The sequence below is a fragment of the Pituophis catenifer genome, unplaced genomic scaffold (genome assembly GCF_029215685.1).
Source record: "Pituophis catenifer annectens isolate HBS135680 unplaced genomic scaffold, rPitCat1.0.hap2 SCAF_3, whole genome shotgun sequence".
Classification (NCBI taxonomy): domain Eukaryota; kingdom Metazoa; phylum Chordata; class Lepidosauria; order Squamata; family Colubridae; genus Pituophis; species Pituophis catenifer.
Genome location: NW_027256883.1, coordinates 124477684 through 124490424, shown reverse-complemented (window position 1 = coordinate 124490424; position 12741 = coordinate 124477684).

Genomic DNA, 12741 nt, shown 5'->3' with positions numbered 1-12741 from the left:
TGTTTAAAAAATGAACCCTGCCATATGTACACTTTCTTTGTGGAAAGCTAAGTGTAAGGTTTTAGCTGTATAACAGTCTATGATTTAAATATTATTTAAATATAATTTATTTGTAGATTACAAATGGTGCCATGGATGTCTTGAGATACCTCTGGTACAGGCTGGCATTGTTGGGAAATGCTTATCGAGGAAGGGAGGAGAGCTTAAATGGGGAATTAGCTTTGAATCAAAATGGGGAATTAGCCTTGAATCGTTGCATAGCTGCAAGAGATTCAGGACTGACCCCCACCCCAGCTCATGGAACCATATCTATCTGTTCCCAAGGGAAGGCAAGCAGTGTGGAGAGATTCCTGTAGTTTAGGCAGAGAGTAATTAGCTTGAGGCTTGTGTGAGTCTTCCTGCTTGTCCCTGACTTATATTGGATATATAATTGTCTGATTTCAGCCAAGTAGATAGTATTTTAAACTGCCTGGACATTTTTAATTGAAAAGTCCTTCTCAGTTCATCATTTACCTAATTGAATATTATATAAGAGGTTTCTATCTGAGCTCAAGATAAGCATCAGAAGTAGCTTTTTCTGCCTACTATCCCCTTTTCAGATGTCGTAACATAATGTTTGTTTCTAAAGTAAAATAAGAAGAGAGTTGCTCAATTCGACCCTTCAAATTAAGAATTTGACTGTTGATCCACTTAATTAAACTATTGCTTTCCCCTTCTTATTTTAAATGGCTAGGAGATGGCTTTGCACTTATAACAATGGAAGACAATTAGATTAGGATCAGTGGTGGGATTCAAATAATTTAACAACCGGTTCTCTCCCTAATGATTTCTTCCAACAACCAGTTCACCAAACTGCTCAGAAAGTTAACAACCAGTTCTCCTGAAGTGGTGCGAACTGGCTGAATCCCACCACTGATTAGGATTCTGTATGTTAACTTCTGCATTTCAATTTGGTTCAGGTTCAGCTAGAGCCCTTGTTTTTACATTCACTTTTAAACAGGAACATACAGATAGTCCTTGACTGACTACCATTTGTTTAGTAACCGTGAAGTTACAACAGCACTGAAAAAAGTGACTTATGACTGTTTTTCCCACTTAACGACTTGCATTATCCCCATGGTCACATGATCAAGATTCAGATGCTCGGCAACTGCTTCATATATAGGATGGTTGCATATCCTGGGGTCATGTGATCACCTTTTGTGACCTTCTGATATGCAAAGTCAGTGGGAAAGCCAGATTCATTTAACACCGTGTTGCTAACTTAATAACTGCAAGTGCTTCACTTAACTACTGTGGCAAGGAAGTATGTAAAATGGGGATCAAAGGTCACTTAACAGAAATTTTGGGTTCAATTATAGCCATAAGTCGAGAACTACCTGTAGAAAGTAGCCAATTTTTAGAGGCCAGATTCTTAATAGTATAACAGAAAATTATGAAAGCTAGCCCTTTATGGTATAATAATAATATTACAAGCTTGAAAGTGGGTGGCTAGTCATATTTCTCTCTCTCTCTTTCACACACACACACACTGAGCCATGTACATGGACACTGAAGTGCAGCTGGTATTCCTTAAAAAATTAGGTTTGCAGCCACAAAAGTTCAATCCTGGAAAAAATTACTGAGAAATGCAAGGGTAGTGATGTCATATATTTGTTTTAATGCTTAAACATTCAAGGGGGAAAGCATTCATCTGCTTTTATTTCAAGTCATTTTGAACTAAAATCCATTTCCTTTTTGGCAAGCATAGAATGTGCATTTTAAGAGTTTAAAAACTGGTATTTCTAATTAAGCTAGAAGCACTTGAATGATGTTTCTTCAACAAAAATTATATGGCATTGCTTATAGCTCCACCCAATAACCTCAGTATCTTTTACTGAAGCCAAAAAGGGAGTTAAATCCAGCAATGATGGACAACAAATATTGCAATTTTAAAAAGTATAAACGGAAGCTCTTAATGGAGGAAATGTCTTAGATACTTTAAATATCTGGTGATAAATTAAGCTGTCAGGCATGATTACGTGATGTGGAACAAGAGCAAATTTGTCTATCGGTGGCTGACAAAACTGCTCAGCTGCAGGCCTTCAAACTCTCTGCATGTTTTTTTAAAAAAGGAAATCTATTGAACAAGATCAAAGATCAAGGAATTTTATTTTAAGAGACAGCAATGGAGCTGAAACATTAAATGAAATATATTGCTAGACTAATTTGGCATAAAAATACCATCAATTCAAAAGTATATTGCAGACAATAGTGAAATGATCCACTTAATTCTGAATGTATCTTTGCTTTCCATCATTTAGAGACTGACACTGCAAATATAAAAACATGGTAAGATCAGAGGTTTAATTTTCCTAATAGATTACAGTATAAAGCAATACATAGGCGATGTCTTTATTAGGTCACAAGAAAGTTTATAAAAAATTTTCTCTCAGGTTATAAACTGGCCTCTCTTTCATGGCTTCTATTCTCATTTTTATGTCTCACAAATTAGTACATGTTTAAATTAGTCCAGCTTTGCTTTCCATTTAAAAATCTTCCACTTTCTGGAGGTAAAGATTGTTGCAATATTTTCAGGATCAGACTCAATAAAGATAATAAGAATTAGAGATTTAAATATATTTCTCTTTAATAATAATAGGCATTCTATATTCGCTGAATATTCAAGATAGAAGCAAAGAAAATGGTGAGGGTGGCTCCTTATATATACAAGGGGTGGAGCCAGGAATGGGAGTGGTAAATTATGAATACATTAAAATCCAAAGAATAAGTTAACCCCTGATGTCCCATATATACATTATTTACACAATAGAGAATAAGGCATTTACATCTGACAAATCCCCCTCTAAATGCCGGTTCGCTATACAACACCAATTACATTCAGATTCAGGACAATATAATACATACAATTTAGAAGTTAAATATTTGTGCTGTTTAGAAGGTAAAGGCTTCGTTAATATGTCAGCTAATTGTTCAGAAGTATCACAATGTATTGCTTTGATGAATCCATCTTGAGATAATTGTCTCACGTGCTTAAATTTTATATCAATATGCCTGGACCTTTGTCCAATGGCATCGGATCTGGATATTTCAATGGCTGCTTTATTATCTTCATGCACAACAAAAGGTAATGCAGGTTTTTTCCAAACATCTGAGATCAAGTCATTGAACCATACAAGGTTATTTGCAGCTTTGGATAAACAAACATATTCCGCTTCTGTGGTTGAAGTGGCTACCAGTTCTTGTTTACCAGTGTACCAGTAAACTGGACAATCATTCAATAGAAAAATATAACCAGAAGTACTCTTTCTGCATGATGTATCACCAGCCCAATCTGCATCCGCATAACAGGTAATTTTTGGTTCTTTGTCATTATTAGGTTCTAATACTAAACAAAAATCTAATGTACTTTTCAAATATCTTAGAATTCTTTTGACAGCTTCCCAATGATACATGGTTGGTTTGCTAGCATATCTTGACAATAAATTGAGAGGTAATGCAATATCTGGTCTGGTCCAATTAGATATATAAAGGAGTGAGCCTATAACTGATCTGTAAAATGTATTATCTTTAAATTCAGGGGAAGACTCATCAGTGTTTCTAAGGAAATCAGTTTGCATAGGAGTGTCACAGGTTTTGGCATTGTTTAAATTACATTTGTTTAGAAGTTCAATGATCTTATCTTTCTGAGTAAGTTTGAATCCCCTTCTAGTTTTGTTAATTTGTACACCAAGGTATTTATTCACTTTACCTAGGGATTTCAACGAGAAATGTTCGTTTAACTTATTTACAAAGATTTCTCTGCTCTCTTTGTGTTTTCCTATATATAAAATATCATCCACATAAATTAATACAAATTCAATGTGATCATCACTCTTTTTTACAAAGAAACAGTTATCAGCAGTGGTAGCGTTGAAATCCATGGTCTTTAGTACTTTTACCAAGCAATCGTACCATCTCTTGCCAGATTGCTTTAATCCGTATAGACTCTTGTTTAATAACCAAATTTCATTCTTATTAGTGTATTGACTATGTGGTGCTCTTACATATATTTCCTTATCTAGTTTTGCGTGTAAATACGCAGTCTGTATGTCATATTGAAATACGTCCAGATTGAGTGCAGATGCTACTACTAGAGCTGTTTTAACACTCTCTGTCCTCACCGTGGGGGAGTATGTGTCAGTATAATCTTCTGGATATTTTTGTGCATAACCTTGTGCAACTAGTCTAGCCTTGTATAAAGTATTGCCTCCTTCTAGGTTCTTAATTTTATAAATCCACCTGGTACCTATAATTGTTTTATCCTTAGGTGCGATCGCAGGAGTGAATACATTTAATCCTTGCAAACTTTCCATCTCTTTTTTCATAGCTAGTTCCCATTTTTCTCTTTCTTCACGAGGGAGTTTTAATACTTCCTCATATGTATTAGGTGTTATTTGTTCTCCATTCATATGCATTATGTAATCTTTGTATTTACTTGGTATTTGATTTCTATTGTTTCTAATAGCTCTTTCAGGTTTGCTATGGTTGTCGTGCAAATATCTAGCTTCCTTTTTTGTTAATGTGTCTGTCTTTATTTTATGCTGACTATTTGTCCAAGTTTTGGTTTTGTTCTTATTTTTGTTAATGTTTTGATTTTCTATTGTCCCTTCCTCGCAAGATATCGCATCTTTGCATTTATTTGGAAATATTTCATTAAGGTGCAGTTTAGACCAATTGGCCTGCTCATGAAACACAGCTGTTCTGGAGACTATAAATTTGTTATTATTATCAATGAATCTGTACCCTTTGGTTCCAGTTTCATATCCCATAAATCTTAATCTTCTGGATACGTTTTCTCCCTTTCTCCTCAACTGCTTAGGTATGTGCACATCTGCAGTGACTCCAAATATGTGCATGTGTGCTAATTTAGGTTTCCTATTGTACATCACCTCATACGGTGTCTTATTCACAATACTGGACCAGGTTCTATTTTGAGTGTAATTTGAATAATGTAGGGCTTCTGACCAGAATTGTTTGCCTAAACCAGCATCCTCTAATGTGCATCTAATCATGGTTTGTAGTGTGGAATTCTTTCTCTCTGCAATCCCGTTTTGAAACGCAGAAAATGGATTGGACGTGAAATGTAGCATTCCCCTATCCTTTAACCATTGGGAGAATTCTTTAGACATGAATTCACATCCCCTATCTGTCATAATTTGTTTTATTCTGATATTATGTTGTGTTTCTATGCGTTTGTAGAATTCCTTAAATTTCTGAAAGGTTTCATCCTTGTGCTTTAATGTGTAAACAAAACCATAGCGACTATAATCATCCACTATTGTTAGAAAGTAACGTTTTCTATAGGTAATTGATGGAGTTAATGGACCAACTAAATCCATATGTACTAAGTCAAAAATATTGTTAGTTGATCTGTTAGATTTTTTTGGTCTGGGACTGGTTTTTAGTTTGGTGGATTTACATACTGAGCATTCCAAATAATTTTCACAATTTTTTATTTTGACACCTTCTGCGTGTTCAGTCATTTTTTGAACTACAGGAAAGCTTGCATGTCCTAACTTCCTATGTAAGATGTGAGCACACTCATCATGAATTGGTTTACCTATTTTTGGTTTCTTCTCATTGTGTGTATTTTTGTGATCATGAGGTATTTTACATTCATCATTGTCACTGTTACTAACATTTTCATCATCTGCTTCAATACAATCTTCCATATTTGAATCAATGTTATGTAACCATCTTTCTTTCGTTATCAGATAGGGTAGACCTCCTTTTATCATCACAGTGCCTATATTTGTTTTGTCCTTCTCTAAAGTTGCTTTCCCCTTTGAGAAAACTATATTGATGTCAGAATCTCTGCTTAGTTTTATAGCACTTAGTATGTTATGAGGTATTTCTGGGATTAATAATACCCCCTCTATTTTACCTAAACCAGGCAAGGTCACATTTCCTCTGCCTAATACTTGAACCTTTTCTTGATTAGCTACCTTTATCACAAACTTATCTTCTGTAAATGAAGATAATATACTTTTGTTGTTAGTGGTGTGATTGGTTGCACCAGAATCAATAAGCCAATTATTGTTCTCATTTTGTTGTGTTTTGGTGTTTTCTTGTTTGTTTAGTCCATTTAGTGACCCAGATTTTCTCTCTTTTGAATTTTCTCTACCCCCTCTACTTTCTCTGTAATTTGGTGGGCTTCTATATTTGTGTCTATCTGTGGAAGACTGTCTATAATTGTATTTGCTCCTATATTCTGGCCTATGTCTCTCCCTTGAGACTTTGGGACAGTCTCTTCTACTGTGTTCCCTGGACCCACAATTGTGGCATCTAAAGGCTTCATTATATTTTTCTTGGAAAGCTACTTTCCTAAAAGATTTGTGTTCTGTTTGATTACTGGAACGATTTTTTCTTGAATTGTCTTCTGCTATCAATTTGTTAGATAGACTTTCTATGGTTAAATATCCTAAATTAATAGTATCTAAGTGTGACATAAATCTATCCCATGATGGATCAAGTGAATTGATAATAACACTTTTCATTGTTTGATCTGAAATCACTTCCCCCCTCAATTGCAGCTCAGCTCTTATTTTGTTTAGAGATATCAAATGCTCACTTATAGAAACCCCTGGTTTCACTCTAGAAGAAAAGAAATCCTTAGACATTCTTGTAGTTGTAGCTACGCTATCGCTGTGAAATAGATTAAACATGCATTGAATTATTTCTGACACAGTTAGGTTTGATTTGATGCTATGATACATTGCAGGAGATACGCTAGATATTATTATGAAAAATGCTCTATGATGTAAACAATCTATTTTTAAAGTCCAAGGTCTTCTTGGAGGACTAGTTATAAAGAATAGTAAATTTTCTTTCATAAAGACAACCTGAAGCTGTTGATACCACTCTTGTAAATTAATGCCATCAATTCTAAGTTTTGGGAAGTCACTGGGTAAGTTCCCCACATTATTTTGTCCATTACTTACAACCTGAGGCAGTCCGTGGTCTCGCAAGTGCAGGAAATTACAGAACGGCATGGGGATGCTCGCAACGAGTCTGCGCGGTTCTCTGGCCAGTTCAAGTCTTTCGGGGCCGTCTACGTAGCTTTGCACATGCGCGTTGCTCATTTCTTCCTTGGCGTCGTCGTGGAAGGTTCTCTCCATTTCAGCTCTCTCGTTCCGCTCCTCTTCAGATGAGTCGGTCTCTGGTTCGGTTTTAGGGGTTCTGGTGGTGGCGACAGCTCTTCTCTTTCTTTCGTGTGCGTTGGCACTTGATCCGGTCTGCGGTGTAGGACGGAATCGGCATGGCTCTCTGGGCTCAGGTGTCGTCGCCTTCGAAGTCAGGATGGGAGCGTGCAGGTCTCGAGTTGTCGGTTTGATCTCTTGCTTCTTCGTTGGTGCCTTGGAAATTTTCAATCTTGGCCCAAAAGCAGCAAAAAGCGTTTTCATTGCTGACTTTACTTGAGACTTTGTTAAATCGTCTTCACTTTCTGATTCTGGTTCTTCTGAAGAGTTTGAGTCTTCTTTTTCACTTTCGTCGTCTGATAGCGTTTTTCGCGCCAGAAATTTTGAACTGAGCGTTTTGATTGGCTCTGCTCCATTCTCTTTTGAAGTTCGTTGAAACCAAGATGGCTGCCATTCAAAATTTCGCGCGGGATCACATCTTTTCTTTTTTACAACGACTTTCTCAGTATTCATTTCACTCACAGTTTTTTGATCTTTGGGTTTTTCTTTAACGACGTTTTTCTCTCTCGCTGCTCCGTTGTTCTTCAGCATTTCTTGGAGGTTCGCGATGAGGCTTTCATCGTTCTTCTGGCTTTTTAGTATCTTCAATATCTCTGACCTGAGTTCGTTATTTTCTATTTCGATTTCTTCCTGGTCATTATTTTCATTTATCAGTTCTTCTTCTTCAGTGGTGTATTCTTCGGATTCTCTCGAAATCGCGTTAGTGGATTCGTTGATCATCTCTTGTTCAGTTTCTATTTCCTTGCTGTAGGCCCTGGTGTTGGGCCTATCTTTCTTAGACATTTTTAATTATTTATTGAGTCAATTAACCATCCTCTGCTACCAGCTTGTTGCAATATTTTCAGGATCAGACTCAATAAAGATAATAAGAATTAGAGATTTAAATATATTTCTCTTTAATAATAATAGGCATTCTATATTCGCTGAATATTCAAGATAGAAGCAAAGAAAATGGTGAGGGTGGCTCCTTATATATACAAGGGGTGGAGCCAGGAATGGGAGTGGTAAATTATGAATACATTAAAATCCAAAGAATAAGTTAACCCCTGATGTCCCATATATACATTATTTACACAATAGAGAATAAGGCATTTACATCTGACAAAGATAAAACTGTTTTTATTTTAACAACGGATTTTTTTATGCTTCCAAAAATGAGGGACTGAAATTTTTTGCTTCCCTTCCTCCCCTAAAGTCTTTGTAAGAATCTTTGGTAATTTTGGTTTGATCCTGGATAAGTTTATATATTTTCAATGTCAATGAAAAGTGATATTGGCATATGCTGAACATCTTCTACCATCCAAACTTTCCTTCCTGGTACTTTATTTCTAAAAATGGTTTATTAATTTAGATACCACCATATTATTTTTTATAAATAACTCAAGGTGGCAAACATATCTAATATTCCTTCCTCCTCCTATTTTTCCCACAACAACAACTCTGTGAAATGGGTTGGTTGGGCTGAGATAGAGTGACTGAGATAAAGTTACCCAACTGGCTTTCATGCCTAAGGTAAGACTAGAACTCACTGTCTCCTGGTTTTTAGCTGGTGCCTTAACCACTAGGCCAAATTGGCTCTCTTTAACTACTTTATCTTCAGTTTACCCTGATAAAATTAACTGGCTAAGTATAGATTTTGGATTCTTTTTCTTATGGTTCACTTAGAAATCATTATCTGTTAAAACTGCTAGAACAAAACAAAATTGAAGTAGATACTACCATGTTTTCCCGAAAATAAGACCCTGTCTTATATTTTTTTGAATCCCGAAATAAGCGCTTGGCCTTATTTTCGGGGAGATCTTATTATTTTGGGGCACATGGAGCAAGATGGGTCTCCTCTTGCTGTCTTACCTGATTTCCAGCTCTGCGTTTAAATATTTTCCGGGAGGGCTTATTTTGGGGGGGAGGTTTATTTTAGCGGATGCACTCAAAAACCTGGTTGGGCTTATTTTAAGGGATTTTCTTATTTTTGGGAAAACAGGGTACATCTTGATTAGGAGACAAAATTATTAACAAAAGAAAGGTGCAATATAACCAATATGCAGAGGTATTTTAATGGAAAGTTTTGAAAATACATTTTCGGTGTTATTTCAGTACCATGCAGATAATTTTTATTCCACTAGATGGAAGTATTTCATAATATACTGCTACAATTTATGCGGCTCTTTTAAGGCGTGCTAAGGATTTCTCTTCTAAAAGTAAGCAATGCTCTGGAAAAATCACCTCTTCCTGCCTCCACCTCTTTCCCAAACTGAAAAAGTCTATTTTTAAAACACCCACACCCTAACCTATTCCATAAGAAAGTAAGTAAAAACCTGACAAATTCTATAGTTAGAGAATAGCTATTTTTGTTGTTCTGTTAGTAATATCTGTATGCTGTATACTGACAATATATTTTTAGCAGCCAGATCAAGTTGTTGGTTCATATAACTTAGTATTGCTTATTTTGACCGGCAGTCACTTTGTAGGGCTTCAGCAGACTTTTTCAATTCATCTACTCCTTAAATTTAAAACAAAACAAAGCAAAATTAGAAATGTTAGAAAATCTGTAAGCAAAATATGTGTGTAATCCATCCTCCATTTAATCTCCTTAATGGAATTGAGATCCCATTGTAGTCTATGACTTGTTCTGGTAAATGTACTTTCAATATGTATGTGGGGTTGGAGTACAGGAAGTACAATCTCTTTCTCTCTCTCATATTGTAATATAGCCAGTAGGTAACTCAGAGATAAAATGGTTCCCAGTGAAGGGTCCTGCAATTTATGTAGAATAAAAACTTGTACTATACAAGGGCACTTTAAACAGTACATTTTTACCTGAAGTATGTATGGTCCAGTGGATCAAAAACTATTACCTCCCTAACAAACATTGAATACAGTCTTATAAATATTTACATGACAATGTGCTACTGTATCACACTATTTTTGTAATATATGCTAGGATTCTACTTTATTTATTTGTTTATTATTTACTGTAGAAATCTATGTAGCCACTAGGAGCCAAAAATTACTTGATGGCATATAACTTTGTAACTTTGTTGCTTGTATCCTTGCGATTGATATTATTTCCTAGTATGATTCGATTGCTTATTGTACTATATGACTGTCACTGGATGTTGTGCCTTGTGATTCCTGACGAGTGTATCTTGTCTTTTTATGTATACTGAGAGCATATGCACCAAAGACAAATTCCTTGTGTGTCCAATCACACTTGGCCAATAAAGAATTCTATTCTATTCTATTCTATTCTATTCTATTCTATTCTATTCTATTCTATTCTATTCTATTCTATTCTATTCTATTCTATTCTATCAATATCTATGGTACTTTTATACTTTTATTAAGATGAACTGAAATGACACAAAGCACAGGCCCCAAAACAAGCAGGCAACTCTTTTAGAGATTGAACACTTCCACCAATAATTTCATCTCTTTAATTAAAACAATTTCATCTGTCATTATTACCTAACCAAGTACACTGAAATCCTCAAATTGTTGATAATTACATGATTGACTGTGTTTTCAAATGTTTAAGGAGAAAAGAAATAGTTGAGTTATCTAAGGTAGCACCAGTCTCAAATGCAAAAATCATTTCAGTTTTAATAATAACCAAATGTGCATTTATCAGCACATCATTTGAATATTTAATTGTAAAGAAAAACTAAAGGAAGTGTTACAAATGGAAACCACATCAGGAAAGCCAAAGTAAAAATTCTTCAGTGTAAGAAATATCATGTTTGGTCATTTCCCATGAAAACAGCTTCTGATGAGGAGTGATGTGTGGCTAAAAATTCCACAAGGTTTAGCTTGTCAATTTCACTGCACCATGGTTGGAGATGACAATTTGCTCTCTAGCCAAAATAAGGATTTGCACATTTATTACTTGGATACTAGAAATGTTTACAGATATTTTGATTTTCTTTTCCAAACTGCAAACTGACTTAGGTCCTACTGAGTGCTTTTCTGGACATTAATCTGATGTACAAAAATAGTTGAAGATCTCATATCATTTTGTCAGTGGGCGATAAATCTTGGTTGACAACTGTCATTGTAAAAGAAATGGTATCTTTTATATTGATACAAATGTTAGCTTATTTTCAGCTGAGCATTGGAAAGTCTGAAATGAGAGCCCATAATCATTAATTTCCCTAAGCTGTTGCCCTTTTAATGGGAGTATTGAAATTCCCAGAATTTTCTAGATGAAATTAAGGAGAAAGGGAACATCTGAGTTGTCTAAGTAGCGCTAATCTTGAATGCAAAAATAAATTTATTTAATAACCAAATGTGCATTTATCATTTGAATATCTCATTGTAAAGAAAAACTAAAGAAAGTTGGTTAAAAGAATTCTTGGAATTGCTGTCTTCTGTCTGTGGAGGAGTCCATGTTGGACTTTAATATTAGTTTCGAGCAGAGGTGGGTTTTACATACCTTTACTACCGGTTCGCATCGTGCCCGCACGCGCTCTTCTGCACATGCGCAGATCGCATATGATGACGTCTGGGTCAGTGGATGGAGCCTCCCGCCAGTTTTATTACTGGTTCTTGCGAACTGGTCTGAACCGGGGGCAACCCACCACTGGTTTGGAGGAATGGACTCCAACTCTGTTCTGTTTTATTTGAATCCACAGCAAGGCTGCTATTTTCCTTTTCCCCATTTCCTTTACCTCACTGCTTGACAATTCATCTTTTCATTACTGTTTCCTTCCTCCTATTCCTCTTCCATCATGTTTTCTCACAACTTACCTTCCCAGTGCAAATTATAAAAAGCAGCACAGAGCTATGGGCACAGCTATTTTGGAAAAGTGCCTGATTTTACATTTGCTGACATGTTATCATTTCACCTTCCTATATCACGGGAGCATTTAGAATGCAAGAAAGGGGGTTGGAAAAATGTTTGAGGATTTAAATTATTTCATTACCTTTTTAAAAAAATATAGCTTCCCTTGCATAGCTTTCTAGAAAACCAACCATCAGAGAAATGGATATAAATACATACAGAAAACAAGGTTAGAGAGCATTGGAAATGCATTTTATTTTTATTTTAGGCAATTGGGGCAAGGAGGTTTTTGTTCTTCTGTAATAGCTCAGAGGATAGGACCCTGACTGGATTATGTTTTTTGGACTCCGGTAGGGAAGAGGGTGAGAACTGACTCGCTTGTGCTGTGCATAAAATCCTTTTTGGAAGGCTTGCGAGAGAAGTGGTCAGATGTAAAATTCAATTAAAAAAAAATGAAGTGGAGAGAATTCAAATGGTGGATGTTAATTCAAATGGAAATTCTAGTTTTTTTCTTCTTGGATGATATGCCTGCTAAAATTACAGCATGTGGGGAATACATTTTACTAAGATGCTATCTTTGAGAATGAATATGATGAAGATTACAAATAGAACATCACATTTCGTTACAGTTTCCTCCATCTTATTGAATAGTTGTTGTTTTTATATCAATCCAGCTCATAGCTTAAAATGTTCTAGAAGGGTGAACCATCTCCTAAGGGAAAA